Genomic DNA, 20,790 nt, shown 5'->3' on the forward strand with positions numbered 1-20,790 from the left:
ACCATCCTACCAGTCCCTTATTAATTAACGAGTTGAATAAAATACTTGACACATGCTCAATTTCTATTTAGCCATGTCATGTTTTTAACTTTTTGAACTTGTTATTTGACAGTGGCAGTGGCATTGCGTCATAAGAGTTTTCAGAATGCATTGCTGTCTGGAAGGCACAGGCCACAAATCTCAGGCACAGGAGTCCCTTCCTTATCAGAAGGGCTCTCAATGTGGTCCTGAACATTGATACAGGTAACTATGTAGGAGCAGAAGCAAGCTCACTTTCCAAGCCTGGGCTTGCAGTAAGGGATTGATGAGCCTGCTAAGAGGAAGTTGGGAACACCTTGAAAGGATAGGAGATAGTAACAGGACAGAATCAGAATTCAGAAAGGTCTTGGAAAACTGAGCATTGGGTTGAAATAAACCACGTGTAGCATAAGAAAGAAAAACTATGTTTGAGCATTTGTAGTTGCAATTATTTGAATCCTTTGCCTTTATATTCCCACATAAGGAAATTCATCTCAAGTTAATAATAAAAAATATGGAGAGTTTTGCACAAAAACGTTAATTGCTATGTTGTTAAGAATAATAAAAAATTGGAAGCAATCAAAATGTCAACAGTATGGGAATGATTAAGTAGCTTATAGTACATTTTATTCATAGATTTTTCACTTGCACATTAAAATGAGTGTTTATTATGAAATATAGCACTTAGTAGAAAAGTGCACACTACGTAAATGTGCAAGCTTATTGAATTATAATAAAATTAACAGCCAGATTACGATCACCCATACCAAAAAATATAGCATTACCATTACATTAGTTCCCTTCGTGTGCTTCTTTCAAACCAAAAGCCTCTTCTTAACCCCTAAAGTAATTATTATCTTGGCTTTAATGATAATCATTTTTTTAAAAAAGTTTGTTATAGTTTTACCACCTAACTATGTATCTCTGCACTATAGCTTTGCCTTTTAAACTTCATGTAAATGGAATTGTCTTTTTTTACGCAACATGATTTAAACTGTATGTTTAACATTTGAAAAAAATGTCAAACTATTTTTCAAAATGACAGCACCATTTTACATTCCCACCAGCAATGTGTTATCGTTCCAATTTCTCCACATTCTTGCCAACATCTGTTATTATCCATCTTTTTTATTATAGTCATGCTGGTAGGTGTGAAGTGATATCTGAAGGTTGTTTTTGAGTTTCTTATTCCTAATTATTAGTGATGTTGAGCATATTTCAGGTGCTTGTTGGCTATTTGTATATCTTCTTATGAAAAATATTTACTTAAATCCTTTCTCTACTTTTTAAATGGGTTGCTTGTCTTTCTATTGTTGGGTTGTAAGAGTTCTTTATATATTCTAAATATTAGTCCTTTATATATGATTTACAAATATTGAAATTTTCTCCACTGGATTGTCTTGGTAGTTTTGTCAGAAATTGATCTACCATAAATGTTAGGGTATATTTTTGTATTCTCAATTCTATTCCACTGATCCATATATTTATTTTAAAGCCAGTGGCACAGTTTTGTTTATTGTACCTTTATTGTAGTAAGTTTTGAAATATGGAAGTATGAGTTTTACAAATTTGTTCTCTTAAGATTGTTTTGGCTCTTCTGGGTCCCTTGAATTTTCATATGAGTTTTATATTAAGCTTGTCAATTTTTGGGGAAAAAAGGCAGCTGGCATCCTGATAGAAATTGCATCAGATCTGTAGATCAATTTGTGGAGTTTTACCATCTTAACAATATTGTCTTTGAATCCATAAAAATGGGATAAATCCCATTTGGATAAGCCCTTTTATATGTTGCTAGATTCAATTTGAAAGTATTTTGTTGTAGAAGATTTTTGCATTGGTATACGTAGGGGTATTGGTCCATAGTTTTCTCTTGTTGTGATATCTGTCTAGAGTAATACTGGCCTTAGAAAATGAGAAGTGTTTCTTTTTCTTCTGTTTTTTGGAAGAGTTTGAGAAGGATTGATGTTAATTCTTTAACTTTTGTTAGCAGACACTGAACAAGCATCTAGTCTTTTCTTTATGGGGGTTTTCTTTTTTTTTTTTTTCTTTTTTTGTTTAAGCACTATCCCTGTCATGGCACTTTGTGGGAATTTTTAATACTGCTAATTCAACCTCTTTGCCTGTAATAGGTTTATTAACATTTTCTATTTATTCTTGAGTCAGCATTGGAAGTTTTATCTTTCTGGAAATGTGTCAATTTCTTCTCAATGATCTAATTTGTTGTTATATAATTGTTCATAGTATTTTCTTATAATCCTTTTTATTTCTATAAGATACGTAGTAATGTCTACTTTTTTTTCCTGACTTTAGTATTTTGAGTCTTCTTTCTTTTATTCTTGCTCAGTCTAGCTATAGGATAGTCAGTTTTCCCAGTCTTTTCAAAAAGCCACTTTTGGTTTTATTGATTTTCTCTATTGTTTTTCTATTTTTTATTTCATTTATATCCAGTATAATGTTTCTCATTTCCTTTCTTCTGCTAGTGAAGTATTTAATTCATTTACATGTAATTTAATTACTGATTATGTCTTCCATCTTTCCGTTTTCTATATTTCTTCTGAGTTTTTTCTCTTTGTTTTGCTCTTGTTGTGCCTCTATTCTTTTATTACTGCCTTCTTTTGTGTTGAGTAGAGATTTTCTAGTGTCCCCTTTTAGTTCACTTGTTTTTTTTTCACTATATATTCTTTTAAATTTTTTTTGGTAGTTGCCCTGGGGAATTATAATTAATGCCTAAACTTGTAATAATCTAGTTTAGATTAATACCAACTGAATTTTAATAGTATATACAACTTTGCTCCTATACAGCTCTATTTTTTCCCACTCTTATGCTATTATTGCCATAAAATTACATTTTAATGTGTTGTATGCCCATCAACACAAATTTATTATTTATTTATGCAGTTATCACTTAAGTCAGGGAGAAAAAAAAGGGTTACAACCAAAAATATATTTGTGCAGTATATTTACCTATGTAGTTACCTCTACTGATGCTATTTATTGCTTCATAGTATTCCCTTATAATTTTTAAGTTACTGCCCAGTAGTGTCCTTTTATTTTGTCCAGAAGAGCCTCCTCTAGTTTTTCTTATAGAGACTGTTTGCTAATGACCAGTTGCGTCAGCTTTTGTTTATCTGGGAATTTCTTAATTTCTGTAAACTTTTAAAGATTAGTTTTGCTGGATATAAAATTTGGGGTTGCCAGACTTTTTTTTTCTTTCAGCACTTTAAATATATCATCTTACTGCTTTCTAGCCTCTGTGATTGCTAATGAAAAACTGGCTTTTAATCATATTGAGAATAATTTATGCATGATGAGTAGCTTCTCTCTGCTTTCAAAAATCCCTTCATCTTTGATTTTTGACAGTTTGACTATGATGTACATAGGTGCGGATCACTTACAGCGTATCCTATTGGAGTGTGTTGAGCTCCTTTCATGTCTAAATAAATGTTTTTTTAATTAAATTTGTTAATTTTTGGCCATTCTTTTCTTTTTTAAATATTCTTTCTGCCCATTTCTCATTCTCCTCTCCTTCTAGAATTCCATTATGCATATGTTGGCACAATTAATGATGTCCCATAGATCTCTGAGGCTCTGGTTGTTGTTTTTTTTTCCATTTTCTTTCTCTCTCTTAGATTGGCTAATCTTAACTGACCTATCTTCAAGTTTGCTAATTCTTTCTTCTGCTTACTCGAATACAATGTTGAGTACCCATAGTAATTTTTTCATTTCAGTTATTGTACTTTTCAACTCCAGAATTTATATTTGGTTTTTAAAAAATCATTTCATTTCTCTGTTGATATTATGTAGTTGGTGAGACATTATTCTCATCGTTTCCTTTATTTTTTTTAGACATAGTTTTCTCTAATTTTTTTCTGGTTGTTTTAATTCATAGTCTTTATTATTTTGCATAGTTTTTAGGTTTAGAGAAAAGTTGAGTGGAAAGTACATATAGTTCACATATATAACTTCACATCCTTCCCCAGCTTTACCTATTATTAGTGTCTTGTATTAGTGTGGTACATTTGTTACAATTGATGAAGTAATATTGATACATTATTAATAACAAAAGTTCATTGTTTACATTAGGGTTTACTCTTTTTGTTGGACATGTATTCACAATTATAGTTTCCTGCAGAGTAGTTTCACTGTCTAAAAATTCCCGTCTGCTGCACTGATTCATTTCTCCCTTTCCCTAAACTTCTGACAACAATTGATCTTTTAAAAGACTCCATAGGTTTGCCTTTTCCAGAGTATCATATAGTTGGAATCATACAGTATGTAGTGTTTACAGCGTGGCTTCTTTCACTTAGTAATATATATTTAAGATTCCTTCATGAGTTCTCATAGATTGATAGCTCATTTGTTTTTGTTACTGAATAATATTTCATTGTATGAATATGCCACAGTTTTGTGTTTTTTAAATCCATTCACCTATTCTTGGTTGCTTCCAAGTTTTGTAAATTATGAATACAGCTGCTGTAAACATTTGTGTGCAAGTTCTGTGTGAACATAAAATTTCAACTTCTTTGGGTCGATACAAAAGAACACAGTTTCTGGATTATATGGCAAGGGTATGTTTAGTTTTGTGAGGAACTGCCAATCTGTCTTCCAAAGTGCTGTGTCATTTTGCATTCCCACTAGCAATGAATCCAAGTTCCTATTGCTCCACACCCTCATCGGTATTTGGTGTTGACAGTGTTCTGGACTTTGGCCATTCTGATAAGTGTGTAGTGATAATTCATTGTTGTTTTAATTTATAATTCTCTAATGACATGTGATATTGAACATCTTTTCATATGCCTATTTGTCACATGTATATCTTCTTCAATGAAGTTTTAAATTAAAACCTCATTGCCTATTTTTAAATTAGATAGTTACTATCTTATTGTTGACTTTTGAGAGCTTTTGCATATTTTGGATACCAATTACATATCAGATATATATTTTGCAATTACTTTTCCAGTCTATGGCTTGTCTTTTTATTCTTTTAACAATGTCAGTGTAACAGAGCAAAAGTTTTTAGTTTTAGTAGAGTCTAACTTAACAATTTTTTTCTTTCGTTGATCATACATTTGGTGTCCTCTAGTTTTTGAACATATTTAAAACAATTGATTTAAAGTCTTTGTTTAGTAAGTCCAACATCTTGGCTTCCTCAGGAACAATTTGTATTGACTATTTTTCTTCTATGTGTAGCTCATACTTCTTTCTTTGCCTGTCTCATCATTTTTTGTTGTTGAAACTGGAAATGTTCAATAATATAAAAGTGGCTACCCTGGAAAATAGATTCTCCCTCTGTTTAGAGTTTGTTGTCATTGCTCTTTATTGTTGTTGTTTTTGTTGCTGCTTGTGTTCTTAGTGACTTACCTGAACTAATTCTATGCCATACGTATTCTTTGCCATGTATGACCCCTGAAGTTTCTGGTTGGTTAATTTAGTGACCAGGTAATGATTGGACAGAGATTTCACTAAAATACTGGAACCAAAAAGTCTCCTTGTCTTTGCCAAGGACTCTGTGTGCATGTCAGGACATGCCTTTAACATACATCCATTTCCTTTATCACTTTGTCTTAGCATTCTCTCCCTACTTATGCAGAGCCTCATGGTCAGCCAGGTGTGAGAGCTTAAGGCCTTCTTAGATTTTTCCCTACACATGTGTGTGACCTTCTAGATTCCTATGAATATTTCAGAATTTTTCAAAGCCTCTGAAAAACATCTAACTCCCCAGGTTTTTCTTTCAAAGTTTTTGGTCAACTTGTTTGGACCAATTGTTATTGCCACAGTAATGCTGAACAATCGCTGCTGATTTTTGTTTTCTTTTTGACAAATGCCCCTGGGCAAAAGCCTGTTCACACTGGGTAATCTCCAAGTCTATTCAATTAAAGACGAGCCTTGTGTGTATGGTTTTCTAGGGAACTACCAGACAAGTCAAACAGTGACAATTCTTTGAGAATGAGGCTTTGAAAGAGCTCCAACCCTGTCTGGCACCTTTTATGGCATTGTATTGTGGGCTGTTGATTTTTAAGGGTACCATGGAGTTGAGAAGGTAATGGAAATAAGGCAAGTTAAAATGTCACAACACCCATTCTTCTTGACATTTTTTTTTCTTAAATAAACAATCGCCTTGTTGCAAGCTTTAGGTTAATTTATAGAGTTTTGAAAAAGTCAGTTTTGACTATTTTTGCCAATGTTCTTCTCGATTTTATGGAGAGGATTTTCAGAGGTTGTCAGTTCACCCTTCCATTTGTGTCTTAATATGGTTTTAAGAGTCATCAATGTTATTGGTTGGTAGCAATCTCAATATTCTGGCCCAATGAATGATCCTTCTTTATGTGAGAACCTTCCTCTATCCTGCAACTAAGCACCTAGTTATGCAGAAAAATTCCTCCTGTCTGACCAATCATATTAATTGAATCCATGCAGACAGTGAATGAGGTGGTGGATGTCCTATCCAGGTAATTCCCAATTCATAACCTTAATAACACTGACAATGTTGTATGACTCCTTAAAAAACTGGCACAAACAAATACCATGTTCATATTGCTTCATCATAAAAGGTCATGGTATATGTTACTGAGACTGTATCTGAGCATGGAATTACTTGGGAACTTCCCAGTTTTCTCCTAAATTCGAGATCATATGAGTTGATGAAGCAGTTTCATCATGCTAATCATTCAATACTCACTACAAGCCACCTGACTGCTATAAAAAGAGAAATAATATGGGTGTTAGGGGTACCTTTGCCCTTGTTCTTCAATTTTTGGTAATATGTACCCAGCTCTTCTCTTCTACAGGAATTCTGTAATGCGAGCTTAACTCCCTGGGGAAGTGGTGAACAATCTAGTTTTGGAATATCCAACTTTTCTTAGGTTTCAGATCAATGGATTATACACTGGTGTCTGCCACTTGCAAGCCCCTTTGAACCCTAATGTCCTCATTTGTAAAACATGGAGAATAAGACCCATCACATGGCTTGTGGTGAAGACTAAGTGGGTAACATTTGTAAAAGATGTGAAAGCTATTCTAACATAAGGGCTTATAATGATGACCTAAAAATCCGTAAATCTGGGTCCCAAGACAATATTGCTGCCAGAAGTCACCGACTTCTAGCATGCCTGGTGCATACCTCACAAGATTCTGATTTAATTGGCCCTGGATATGTCCTGAGAATCTGGGATTTTTGAAAAGCTCCCCAGGTGATTCTATCATGTAGTTAGGGTAGCTTTACCCTGTTAAGAATAGTTAAAAGAGAAGAAAACTTCAAAATGATAGCTTTCAGATCTCTGTTTATCTCCATGGCTGCAATAGACAGCTTGGGTTTTGCTTCCAGAAGGCTTAAAAAAAGAAACAAAAATCAGTGAATGTGTGAAAATGGTTCTTGAAATAACTCTTAGAGATGCTTGAATCAACACAAGGGAGAACATAGATGAAAAGACCAGCATGATCCTTCCACTGTTCTGGATTTTCTCTGCTGAAAACTAAATCACCATCTAACCTAGATAAAGCTTTTTTTTTTTTTTAATTCCTTTTTGGGGTTATATTTCCTGTAGCAATTTCTCTTACTGTTGTTAAATACATCAGCAATAACAAACGTGTGAATATGTTTCACTGATGCAAAAGAGGAGTATGTTTGTGGCGATTACTGAAGACAATATGTGTCCTACACATGGACGATGCAGCCACCTGCACCTTGCCTGTCCCCCAATGAATCTAAGATATTTCTTTATTCCCTTCTCCCTTTGACTCCCTCTGATTCATCTCTTCAGTGTCCTGACCTAACAGTGTAACCTCATAACTGGTAAAGTGAATTTCAGACTAGACAATTCTTCCTCATTATTTTCTTTCTTTCTATTCAGAAAAAAAAAATATGGAAGCCATGAAGCTTGGGTTCACACTATTTAAGGATGGATAGATGGATGAATGGATGGATGGATGGATGGATGGATGGATGGATGGATGGATGGATTCCACCTAGGATAATCTCATTCTAAAAAATAAAAAACCAATATACTCTTTTTTCCACACTTGTTGTCAGTAAATGGAGGAGAAAATAAGGGTCTTCTCCAACACTTGGATATAAGCTAGTAAAAGCCACACATACCAATTATAATTAGGTATCTGAGGGATCAAGTCTGAGGGATTGCCTGTGACCATATAATTGGAATTTGGGAAACACCACAACTCTAATCAGGTTAATTCTAGAACAATCTCAAGGAGGGAGGGCTTGAAAATGATTGTACTTAAAGGTTCATAAATACCACATTTTTATTTTCAAGTCTGTCTCTTAGAGAATTAAAATCATCTTCTTTGTACCATTCAGTTCCCTTTCTTGAATTGTTTTTCGCCTGATGGTGTATTGTTGGCCTTATCCTTTATTTTGCTGTATTTTATTTTTGATTTATACTTGCTTGTAATAGCTTTCCCAATTCATTTATTTGAAAATTTCTATACCTTTAAAAAATTATTTTAAAAGGAGTGAAAATTAGTAATTTCTTTTTTTTTTTTTTTAACTTTGCATCCAACCTCCCTATATTCTCCCTCATCCTGCTCCCTGCTCCTTCCCACTCAAAAATACCTGGGAGTATGACTGGAGTTGCATTAAATTGATAGATTTATCTTTTTAAAATAACAACAAGAATTGCTGAGGTCAGGCATGTACCAGCCTTCATTGCTAAAGACAGGGGGCACAGTGGTTTTTAACACCTTATATTTACACCATTGCCCCAAGTTATGGGGATAACTGAACACCAACACCAGACAGATAAGTTTGACAGTGATTTATTAATCACCCATACTCACAGCACAGGGGGCGGGGGGAAGGCGCCACAGGCCACACAGGGCCACGTAGGTAGGTGTTCGGCTTAGGAAGAGGGTGAACAAGCGGGCTGCAGGAGGCAGGGGCTGCAGGAGGTAGGCTTTGTAGTATCAGGAGAGCCTGGTGCTCTCTGCTTCCCGAGGGAGGATGTGATTTTTTTGTTGAAAATTCCGCAGGCTGTCAGGGAACCTGCCTCTCAGGTATAAGTAGGAACTGCGCCTGGTCCACCTGAAAAGGAGGGTTGTTTGGCTAGGCGACCTTATCTATGGGAGCAAAATGGGGAGGAGAACTTGTGGTAAGGCCACTTAAGGCTCTCCCAGTTTTCCCCAGGTGTGAAGGCAGTACATAATATTGGACCTTAATTTAGAGCTGTGTACACTGACACTGGTCATTTGCATCTTTTTCACTAAATTCCCTAATGCTGCAGCTCCTTTGTCCTTGTTGCAGAAGCCTCAAACTAGTGCACATGGAAGCTATGTGCTGCACCAGCCACCAGGTGCAGGCTTTGCTCAAAGCTCCGGTGCTGGTTAATGCTCCCGTGGAATTCTGAATGTGACTCCAAGCCAAGTTATACACTTAAAGGAGTACAGCCTATGGAAATGAAACTGTAGTCTGGTTTGTCTTAGATACTCTCATTGTATGGGAAGAATGTTTGACCCATCCCTCATTTTCCTTTCCCAGAAAAATGACTCAGGGAAGACATGGGCAAGAATCTGATCTTTTTACCGTACCGCTTTCTACTTGGAAGTAAAAAGGAAGAGGACTGTGTTTCTTCTTCTTGCCTGTTCTAAGTTCTAGTGGTTATCGTTAAAATTATAAAATCAGACCAATAGGTTAATAAAATTTACAAATTTTAAATTTTAGAAAATTATATCTCATGACAAACCCAGGCTTTTAAAAACCTTTATATTAGTAAAGACTCAAAAATCCTATTCTGAATCCTCTTCCATAAACTGCATATTTATTCCTCCTTCTTCTTTGTACCACAATCCCAAACCACCACAGGAGAAAAGGAGGAAGTCACATAAAAGGAAACACAACAGGGATAAGCATATTAACACATTTAAATATTGATATGTATAATATATTCTCATATGTATGAGCAGAAAATCCAAAAGAATATAGACCAAATTGTTAACAGTGCTTGTATCTGTGCAAGAGAAACAGAAGGGGATGAAGGAACATTCATTTTTAACTGTATCTAGCATTATGTTATCTGGATATTTTAAGAACAGTGCTCATTTCTTCTATGTAAATAATCATCTAAAATATAAACATTTAGCTTGAATTTTTATCATGTTCTTTGATTTCTGTCTTGAATCCATCCTTGCTCCTTCCTTTGGTTGATGACTATAGTTTTATGGTTTCCTTTGATTTGCGTTGGTTCATGGTATTTATTTTTATTGATCCTGTTCAGAAATTATGTGCCTTGAATTCTGTAAGTGATTGAAGTGGAATCACATTATTTGGGTATTTAACTTAGGCAAATTCAACTATGAGTCTGGAGAGAGAGAGTGAGAGAGAATGAATTCTTTTATTTTCTTACTTGCCTTCCTAAGAACTTTTCCTTAATCCCCAAAAGGCAAAGAAAGCTATCACGTGAAACATACAAAACAATGAAATTTAAAAATCATGTTTTTGGCTGGGCACGGTGGCTCACGCTTGTAATCCCAACACTTCGGGAGGTAGAGGCGGGCGAATCATGAGGTCAAGAGTTCGAGACCAGCCTGGCCAACACAGTGAAACCCCGTCTGTACTAAAAATACAAAAATTAGCTGGGTGTGGTGACGGGCGCCTGTAACCCCAGCTACTCGGGAGGCTGAGGCAGGAGAATCGCTTGAACCCAGGAGACGGAGGTTGCAGTGAGCCGAGATTGAGCCACTGCACTCCAGCCTGGGCAACAGAGCTAGACTCTGTCTCAAAAAAAAAATAAATAAATAATGTTTTTGAACTTTAGGTGCTTAAGTTATGGTAATTTAAAGTGATTTACTAATTTTTTTCCAGGGCAAAGTTAACTATACACTTTTCCTTTTTTAACCTTTTGCACTAAGTTCAGATGCTCACCCCAGCATCTGAGACAATTTCTTGTAATCTTGAAGGCTTTAAAAGCCTTTTTAAAATCTGTTTTTCTCATTTTTCAAGCCAAGGCTGAGATGTAATCTTTCCTACCTCATCTATGTGAGGCACACATTTAGAAAACAAAGGAATGACGGGGCTGGGTTCAGAGGGCCCGGCAGAGGATGTATTGGACCTTTGCATATCTGCCTCTGTGTGTCTGGACAAGATGCTCCTTTTTCAAGGGAAGATGATACACATGGTCTTCACTAAGGCTCCCCAGTATCCTCAGGGAAATAGTAATTGTGCTGGCCTGTCTGCCCCCCAACATCTCCTATTTACTTCAGATCTAGCATGAAAATATTGTATTGTAGTTTACTACACAGATTCATGCCTCAGCCTTTTTGAGAGCAGAGAGTTAATATTTTATGTACTATCTTTAAATTCAACTCTAAACAGTGCTTTGAATGTTAGGGGATTGGAAGAATATTTCTGGATAAGGGAGTTATATACTGAATAAATAAGTAAGTAAATTAATGACAGGAAGTGAATGACACTCTTTTATCAAGTCTAAGGTGCAAATAATTTCACATTCTGAATTCTTGGAAATCAGGATGCATTTCAGAATCAATGACACATCATGGTTTATTTAGAAATTTTTCCTGTTTCTTAATGGCCTGTAAAACAATGATACAACTTATAATTGAAGACATCTTAGATTTGGTAAAATACTACACACTTTGGTGTGTGACAATCATTCTCAAATTAGTCCTTTTAGATAGATATCATGTTTAACATGGGCGTGTATCCCATTTTCATCTCAAATAAGCAGCTAATTACAAGCATATTCACTCAACGAAGAACTGATTTTCAATTTAGACCTCCCTTTCTGAAAGTTGTAGACTTTCTCTTGTATGGGATTACAGCATTCTCTCTTTTCTAAAATAATATTTTTTCTGTTTTAAAAATTAACACATTTTTATTGCTCAAAACAAGGCAAAGAACAACAAAACAGAAAAGTCTAAAGGTGAAAACACAAGCCTCACCATTTCTCACCGTTTTGTTTATCTTCTTCCAGATACCTGTGTATACATGTATTATGCATGTCTGATATTTAAAAAATAAGATTATATTGTGCATGCTATTGTGCTATACAGATGTATATAGTGTATTGTTTTTATAATAAAAAATAGCAATGAATTATTATCCATCAATAGAATGATTACATCAATTATGATACAGTGGAAACTAAGGGGGCCATTAAGAGTGATGACTTAGAGCATCACTGAGCCCATTATAATGTTTCAGGCATTACACTCAGTGATTTATATGTATCACTTCTTTCAATTCTTAGAGCAATTTTATTTTATTTCCATTTTTTGGATGGGGACCTGGACCCTTTCTTCTGTATCAGTAATTCTTAGTGAGGGTGATTGGCAAAAAGTAACCTGGAATGTGAATTTTACTTGTTTATCTGAAGCAGAGCTGGGAGCAAGGAGGCCAGAGAAGTGCTACAAAGAAGAATCAAACTTCACGAGATGAGAGAGGTTGTTTTTCTCAAAACAAAGAGTTGAAAGTGTAAGCATAAGCAAGGTTACAGCCAGCAAATAGAAATTAATTAAATGAACACTGAGTTCCTTTTATGTTGCAGTTAAAAACAAATATCTCTCCTACCTTCTTCTTGGCTGATTATTTGAGTTCAAAATTTGAAGGCAGACAAACCTGAGTTCAAACCCAAGTTTGGCTTGCTGTTCATCTCCTTGGGACCTTGACAAAGTCACATCAATTTGTAATTTTGCATCTACCAATTGAAGATGTGTCTCCTGGGGGATACTAAAAGGGTGACATGATTTCTCATGCAGTGTCCAGTTCAATGCCCATCCCATATGGTTCCTCTAATACTGATTTTTAATTAAAAATTTTCCAAAGCATACACATATTCATAGCAGCATTGTTCACAGGATCCAAAAGGTGGAAGCAACCCAAGTGTTCAGAGATGACTAAAGAAATATAATATAGACATATGAAGGAATATTACTCAGTCATGAAAAGGAAGGAAATTCTGACACAGGCTACAACATAAATACCTTGAGTACACTATGCTAAGTGCAATAAGCTAGCCACAGAAGACAAATACTGTATGGTTTCACTTACACGAGGTACCTAGAGTAGTCAAATTTATAGAGACAGAAAGTGGAATGGTGGTTGCCAGGTGCTTGGGAGAGGGAGGAATAGGGAGTTGTTTAATAGATGTGAAGTTTCAGTTTTGTGAGATGGAAAGAGTTCTGGAGATTGGTTACACAACGATGTAAATGTATTTAACAGTATGAACTATGCACTTAAAAATGGTTAAGATGGTCAATTTTTTGTTATCTGTATTTTACCACAATTAAAAGGAAAAAATTACAAAACAGTTGAGACATTTTACATATATAAAACAGCTATCTTATTATGTGTATGTTAATGAGATAAACCATAGTAGGCACATCTCTCTCTTTTCTTTTTTTGGTCTTTTATGCATCACCAATTGATAAAGGCGTGATGTCCCCCACTACAGTTGTGGCTTTATCAATTTCTATTTATATTCCTAGTATTTTATGTTATATAGCTCAACACCATTTTATTTTGTCCGTAGAGGTGTATAACTGTCTTCTCTTTGTCATTGTTTGTGTCTTTGACTCTGCCACCTGTCAAACATTTTTGTGCTTGCCTGCTATATCTTTGCCTACTGTTTTCCTTTTAATTCTATGATTTTGCTTTAACATACCTTTTAAAATATATATAGGTCAAATTTGTTTTCCTGCCCACACAGAGAGTTTTGTCATCTGATAGTTTTCATACTTACGTGTGTATTTTCAGAATTGACGTGTTTTGTCCTTTTTAATACTTACTGGTTTTGATGCTTAATTACTCTTTTGTCTCTGCCCTCTTGCTAATGGGTTGGTTATTTTTTCTTTCAACACTTTAATGATTTTGAAAAATTGTATCTCTGTTTATTCTCCAAGTGGTTACTAAAACGTAGCCATTATTCCATTAGGGGTGGCGAACTGCTGAAATTCTTTCTTTACTAGTTAAAATAATTCTATAAAGGAAATTTTCTCTTATCAAGTATTTGTTCTGAGGCAAAGTTTGTATAACAAAGGATGAATGCTTGTATCTTTCCTTGACTCACCCATTTTCATAATAATGAGTTAGTTCCCTAGCAGCCTCCAAAGATGAACAAGACCTTTTTAAGAGTCTCATGATCTACTGACTGGGTTAGCCTGGCCCAATACCTTTCTAAAGTGTTATTATGAACAGATGGATTTAAATCTATTTGGTGTGTTTCAGTCTATTGCACTTATTATTTATATTGTTGCTCAACTTTTCCTATCTTTGTCTGATAAGAGGCACTTCAAATTGGCTTCTGAGTTTTTCTAATATGATCTTGTTTTCTGGGATTGTATGGCGAGTGGCAGATAAGATGTTGAAGACATAGGAAGGTGGGCAAGATCACTGTGTCATGGCTAATTGTTTCGATATCATCCTGAGGGCAATGGGAAGCCACAGAAGAGATTTAAGCAAGGGGTGACTTGCAGCAGAACCAGAGTGGAATTGCAGGTGGATTTTGCAGAACTCCATCACCAAAATAGAGTCTGGGACACATTATCAGATCCCACAAACCTGTGCAGTTTGGACAAAGACAGTACATTTTTATTAACTTTCTAAGCATCTCCTAACAAAATGGAAACTTGAAAGGTGCACATGTTCTTTTACCAACTGTTATCTAGGGCAGTGCCACTCAAAGTGGGGTCTGTGAGCCAGAGTGTCTCTGTGAACTACATGTCACCGATGTGCCCTGTGATAAATTTAGAAATCGAGAGTGTTAGAACTTTTATAGAATCCGACACAATGAATAATTTTATGTCTATTTCAACTAAAATTTTTAAAGGGTTTATTTCATACTTTTAAATTTCATTTTTCTAATTTACTTTTGTTTTTTTTTCCAAAATAATTGGTCAGTGATTAATGGGGGGTAAATTCTGCTTTCTTCTACAGACTTTGAGAAGCACCAGTGTGGAAGACATTCTAATATCTCCTGACTGCACCAAATTGAGAGCTTATAGTTAATTGTGTAGTTAATTGTATTCCAAAATACTTATTTGGAAGTCATTTGCTAAGAAATTCACACATAAAAAAAGGGTATGCTAGCAAATAACAGATGAAATGTAAAAGCAATTATCTTTGCAATGTAGCATGCATTTATACTCATTGTTAAGTAATTCTGTGTCTTAGATTACAAACTTGAAATTGCAGAAGAGCAAAATGCCACATATGTGATGCCCGGATCATATCCATTCCACAAACACAATTCAACCTGCTTGTTTTTGTACACCCACATGGAAAATGTATTCCACTAGCATAAATTATGTATGCAGATGAAAACGTGTATTCACTCTTCTTAATAGCCCTTATAAATCTGACACACCCCTGCCTGAAATGTTTCCAAGAAATGCATGTGGTTGAAAACATAATTAATCAGGGTCATTTTTGTCAACCTCCAGGAGTCAGGACAAAGCCAAGTCATTGATTTTGCTGCATTTGAAAGGCTGTTGTTTGGTATGTCAGCCTTGTTAGTATAGTTGAAAGTACCTATTAAGAGGCTAGAAGCTTGGCTAGCTCTAGAAAAAATTAGAAGATTTAGTAGTGCTGGTATAGAGTTGTCAGACTGCCTGTGATGAAAAAGCTCACTTTGGGGAACCGCCATTTAAGTTTGTCCCAATTTCTCCTCTGAAAATATGTTCAACAACACACAGATGGTGAAGGCTCAGGAAAAGTGTGCCCATGACACATTCTGATTTCCTTATCCACCAGAGAGAGAAAATGCACCGGAGAGATTTTACTCTCCAAAAAATTAAATTTCATACAATTATTTGAAGACTAAATATATTAGTGGAATTAAATATGGTACTTTTCCCAAAGTTTACAGGATACTATAGTGTTCTTAGGAAAAACACAGCACATCACTCCTTCAGCAGGAGATGAAGTCTCTTATCCCCACAGAGAGCTCAGAAAGCATCTATTAGAAGGACACTGGATCTAATGGTCTAAGCCACATTCTCTCCCCTATTTAGAAAGACTACATGATAAATCAATGTACACATTCATTATATCATGATAAAAATTCAGTGAGGTGGCTTTATCATGCATGAGCCAAACCACCAATTGCTTGATTCTTTTATTTTCCCTTTCCAGTCCCTTATTATATGATCATAGTACTGCCTGTTCCACATGCATTATCTCATTAAATTACACAATGACCTAGAGTTTCAAACTGGGTCCTTTCTGTAACAAATATCAGACACTCAACTGGCTTACAAAATAAGGATTTTATTGGTTTTCTTCCTAGGAATCCCGAGGTTGAGTGGGTTTTAGGACTGGTATGAACAAACCTCCACTTACCTCTGTCTTAGCACTTCTTGTCTTTATCCAAAGGTTGAGTTTCCTCATTGTTTCAAGACAGCTATTAAAATGCATAAGGTGCCTTGACTTCTTTAAGCAGAGACAGAAGGATGACCCTCTCATCCCTTTCAAGAATGAGAAATTTTCTTAAAATATTTTTGGCCAGAATTGAATCACTCACTCCATTTTTGAACAGATAATTGGAGAAAGGGATGGAGTTACTATAAAAATGCCTTTGACAAGCATAATTTTAAAATGCTTTTTGGGTTCAAAGATTACATTAAGTAAATACAATTTATGATAAACACACAGACAAATATTCACATACATACCAACCAAACAATACTTACGTTTGCTGTGTTCTCTTTCCTTCCTTTTTATTCTATTACAACCAAATTAGTTTTAGATGAATTATGGTTATACACATTCTGGTTTAATAACTCCCATTTTTAAATGCAGCTTTTCTTTGTAGACTAGATACTGAAAACAACCAAAAGTCAGTAGGCCAAACATCTGGAAATAGATTGATATTTGAGAGTATTGAATAGCTGTAACTGAAGCCATAGGAGTTAATTATTCATCAAAAGTGCATAAAGATAATAAACAAGCTTTTAAAACTATAAAAATATATTATATGCAACTATTAAATTTGAAAATATAATGAAAATATAAAAATTTTAAAAAGAATCAAAATCAATAACTTCCCAAAACAGAAAGCACCATGCCTAGATGGATTCACTGGTGAATTCTACCAAAAATTTAAGGAAAGAATGATACCAATTGTCTATAATCTCTTTCAGAGGATAGAAATAGAGGGAATATTGTCTAAGTCATTCTATGAGATAGGCATTATCCGAATGGCAAAACCAGACAAAGATATTACAAGAAAAACAAAAATCTATAGACCAATATCTCTCATGAATGTATTTGCAAAAATCCTTCATAAAATATCAGTTTGAATTCAACAACATATAAGATGAGTTATACATCATGACCAAGTGAGATTTATTGCAGGTATACAGGCTGGTTCAACTTTCAAAAATTATTTAATGTAATCCATCATATCAACAGGCTAAAAATGAAAAATCACATAATCATATTAATAGATGTGGAAAAAGCATTTGACAAAATCCAACACCAATTCATGATTTAAAAAAACACCTTTTGATAAACTAGAAATAGAGAGAAATCTCCTGAACTTGAAAAAGAATTTCTACAAAAACTACAACTAACTAATGACAAGAAACTCAAAGCTTTTCTGCTAAGATCAAGAAAAATGCAAAGATGTCTCCTCTCACCTTTGCTTTCAACATTGTACTGGAAGTACCAGCTAATGCAATAAGGCAAGGAAATGAAATAAAAGACCTATAAATTGGGAAAGAAGAGAAAAAGACAACTGGCAGAAAAGCAGAAAATTGTCTTTTCCACATAGATGATCATGTCATCTATGTGGAAAATCCAAAAGAGTTGTCCAAAAAACTTCTCAAAACTAGTAAGTGATTATAGCAAGCTTGAAGGATACAGGGTTTATGTACAAAAGCCAATCACTTTGCTATATCCCAGCAATAAGCAAATGGAATTTAAAATTTAAAAAATAATTCCATTTATTTTAGCGCTTCCAAAAATGAAATACCTAGGCATAAATCTTAAAAAATATACCGTATCTATATGATAAAACTACAAAACTCTGATGAACAAAGTCAAAGAACTAAATAATAGATATTTTATGCTCAAAGATAATGGATAGGAAAATTCAGTATTATGAAGTTATCAATTCTTTCCAACTTGATCTATAGATCCAATACACTCCCCATGAAAATCCCAGAAAGTTATTGTGTGGATATTGAAAAACTAATTAGAAAGTTTATATAAAAATACAAAAGATCCACAATAGCCAACAAAATATTGAAGGAGAACAAAGCCGAACAACCAAAACCACACCACTTCAAACTTACTGTAAAGCTGCAGTAATCAAGGCATTGTGGTATTAATATAGAATAGACAAATCAATATAACAGAAAACAGAGCTCAGAATTAGACCTAGATAAATATAGTCAACTAATCTTTGACAAAGGAGCAAAGGCAATACAATAAAAAATAGATAGACTTTGAACAAATGGCACTGGAGCAACTGGACATTCACATACAAAAACATGAATCTTAAGACATAGACCTTACACTCTTCATGAAAGTAAACCCAATATAAATTATAGACCTAAATGTAAAATGCAAAAATACAAAAATTCTAGAATATAACACAGGAGAAAACCTAGATTAACATGAATACGGTGATGACTTTTTAGATACAACACCAAAGGCATGACCTATGAGAGAAATCACTGATATGCTGGACTTCATGAAAATTACAAACTTCTGCTCTGTGAAACAGAATGAGAACAAGCCATAGAGTTGAAGAAAATATTTGCAAAGACACATTTTATAAAGGATTGTTACCCAAAATATGTAAAGAGCTCTTAAGACTCAACAATAAGAAAATGAACGACCTGATTTTAAAAATGAGCAAAAGACTTAAACAAATACCTCACCAACAAAGATGGCAAATAAGCATATGAAAACATGATCACATCATATATCATAGGGGAAATGCAAATTAGAATAATAATGAGAAACCAGGGCACATCTTTTACAACGGCCAAAATCCAGAACACTGGCAACACCAAATGCTGATGATGTGGAGAAACAGGAACTCTCATTCCTTGCTGGTAGAAATGTAAAATGGTACAACCACTTTGGAAAACATTTTAGCAATTTCTTGCAAAACTAAACACACTTTTACTACATAATCCAGTAAATGCACTTCTTGGTATTTACCCAAAGGAGTTAAAAACTTATGTCCATACATAAACCTGCACACAATATTTATAGCAGCTTTATTCATAACTGCCAAAATTTGCAAGCAATCACGATATTCTTCACTTGCATTTCACTAATTATCAGGGAAATGCAAATTAAAACCACAATGAGATACCACCTTGCTCTTGCAAGAAGGGCCATAATTTAAAAATTAAAAAGGTAGATATTGGTGTAGATGTGGTGAAAAGGGAACACTTTTACATTGCTGGTGGGAATGAAAACCAGTACAACCACTACAGAAAACAGTATGGAGATTCCTTAATGAAAAGTAGAACTACCATTTGATCCAGCAATCCCACTACTGGACAGGATGGCAGGGTTTGAGGGATAAAAGACTATACATTGGATACAGTGTTCACCACTAAACAACTTATCCATGTAACCAAAAACCATCTGTTCCCCAAAACAACTGAAATTTAAAAAAAAAAAGAAAAAGGAAGTCTAATTTTTCATTGACTGTCATTATTTTCCTTTTGGTCATGGGATATAGGCAGTGAGTTTATGGGAAGCAAGTATAGATGGCCGTCGGCTTACAATGGTTTGACTTATGATGTTTTTTGACTTTACAATGGTGCAAAATTGGTATCTCTTTAGTAAAACTATAATCCGAATTCTGATTTTTGATCTTTTCCCGGGCTATTGATATGTAGTACAATACTCTCTTGCAATGCTGGTCAGCAGCAGCCAGCCACAGCTCCCAGTCTGCCACACAATCAAGAGGATAAACAACCAATACTCTATAGTATACTGAGTTGTCAGATGATTTTACCCAACTGTAGGATAGTGTAAGTGTTCTGAGCATGTTGAAGGTAGGCTAGGCTAAGCTATATTTTTCAGTAGGTTAGATGTACTGAATGCATTTTCTTTTTTTTTTTTAGACAGAGCCTCGCTCTGTCGCCAGGCTAGAGTGCAGTGGCGCAATCTCGGCTCACTGCAACCTCCGCCTCCCAGGTTCAAGCGATTCTCCTGCCTCAGCCTCCAGAGTAGCTGGGATTACAGGCATGCACCACCATGCCCAGCTAATTTTTGTATTTTAGTAGAGATGGGGTTTCACCATGTTGGCCAGGATGGTCTCGATCTCTTGACCTCATGATCCACCTGCCTCAGCCTCCCAGAATGCTGGGATTATAGGCATGAGCCATCTTGCCCAGCCTATATACTGTATTATTCCAACAATATGACATTCTGGAAAAGATAAAACCACGAAGACAATAAAAAAAAAAATCAGTGGTTACCAGGAATTGGGGAGGTGAAAGGGAGAGACGAATAGAATGGAGCACATAAGATTTTCAGGGCAGTGAAAATACTGTGTATGATGCTATAATGATGAATTCATTTTTCCAATATGTATTTGTCCAAACCCATAGAATGTACAACACTAAGATTTAACCTCAACATAATCTACAAATTTGGGGTGATTATGATTTGTCAATGTAAGTTCATCAGTTATAACAAAGGAACCATTCTGGTGGAGGATTTTGATGATGGGAAAGTCTATGCATGTGTGGGGTCAGGAGATATAAGGGAAATCTCTGTATCTTCCTCTCAGTTTTTCTGTGAGCCTGAAACTGATTCAAAACAATTAAGTCTTA

The 20,790-nt window shown here is 35.0% G+C and overlaps 1 long non-coding RNA gene across 1 annotated transcript in view; it reads left to right on the plus strand.

The window, feature by feature from the left end:
• Positions 1-16,950, plus strand: part of LOC103892572 (uncharacterized) — a 119,352-nt gene extending 102,402 nt beyond the window's left edge. The window contains exon 5 of the long non-coding RNA XR_008513714.2: positions 14,921-16,950. This is a non-coding gene — a long non-coding RNA (uncharacterized LOC103892572). The remainder of the gene's footprint in view (positions 1-14,920) is intronic.
• Positions 16,951-20,790: the final 3,840 nt, after the last annotated feature.

Source organism: Pongo abelii, chromosome 16 (genome assembly GCF_028885655.2).
Source record: "Pongo abelii isolate AG06213 chromosome 16, NHGRI_mPonAbe1-v2.0_pri, whole genome shotgun sequence".
NCBI classification, from domain to species: Eukaryota; Metazoa; Chordata; class Mammalia; order Primates; family Hominidae; genus Pongo; species Pongo abelii.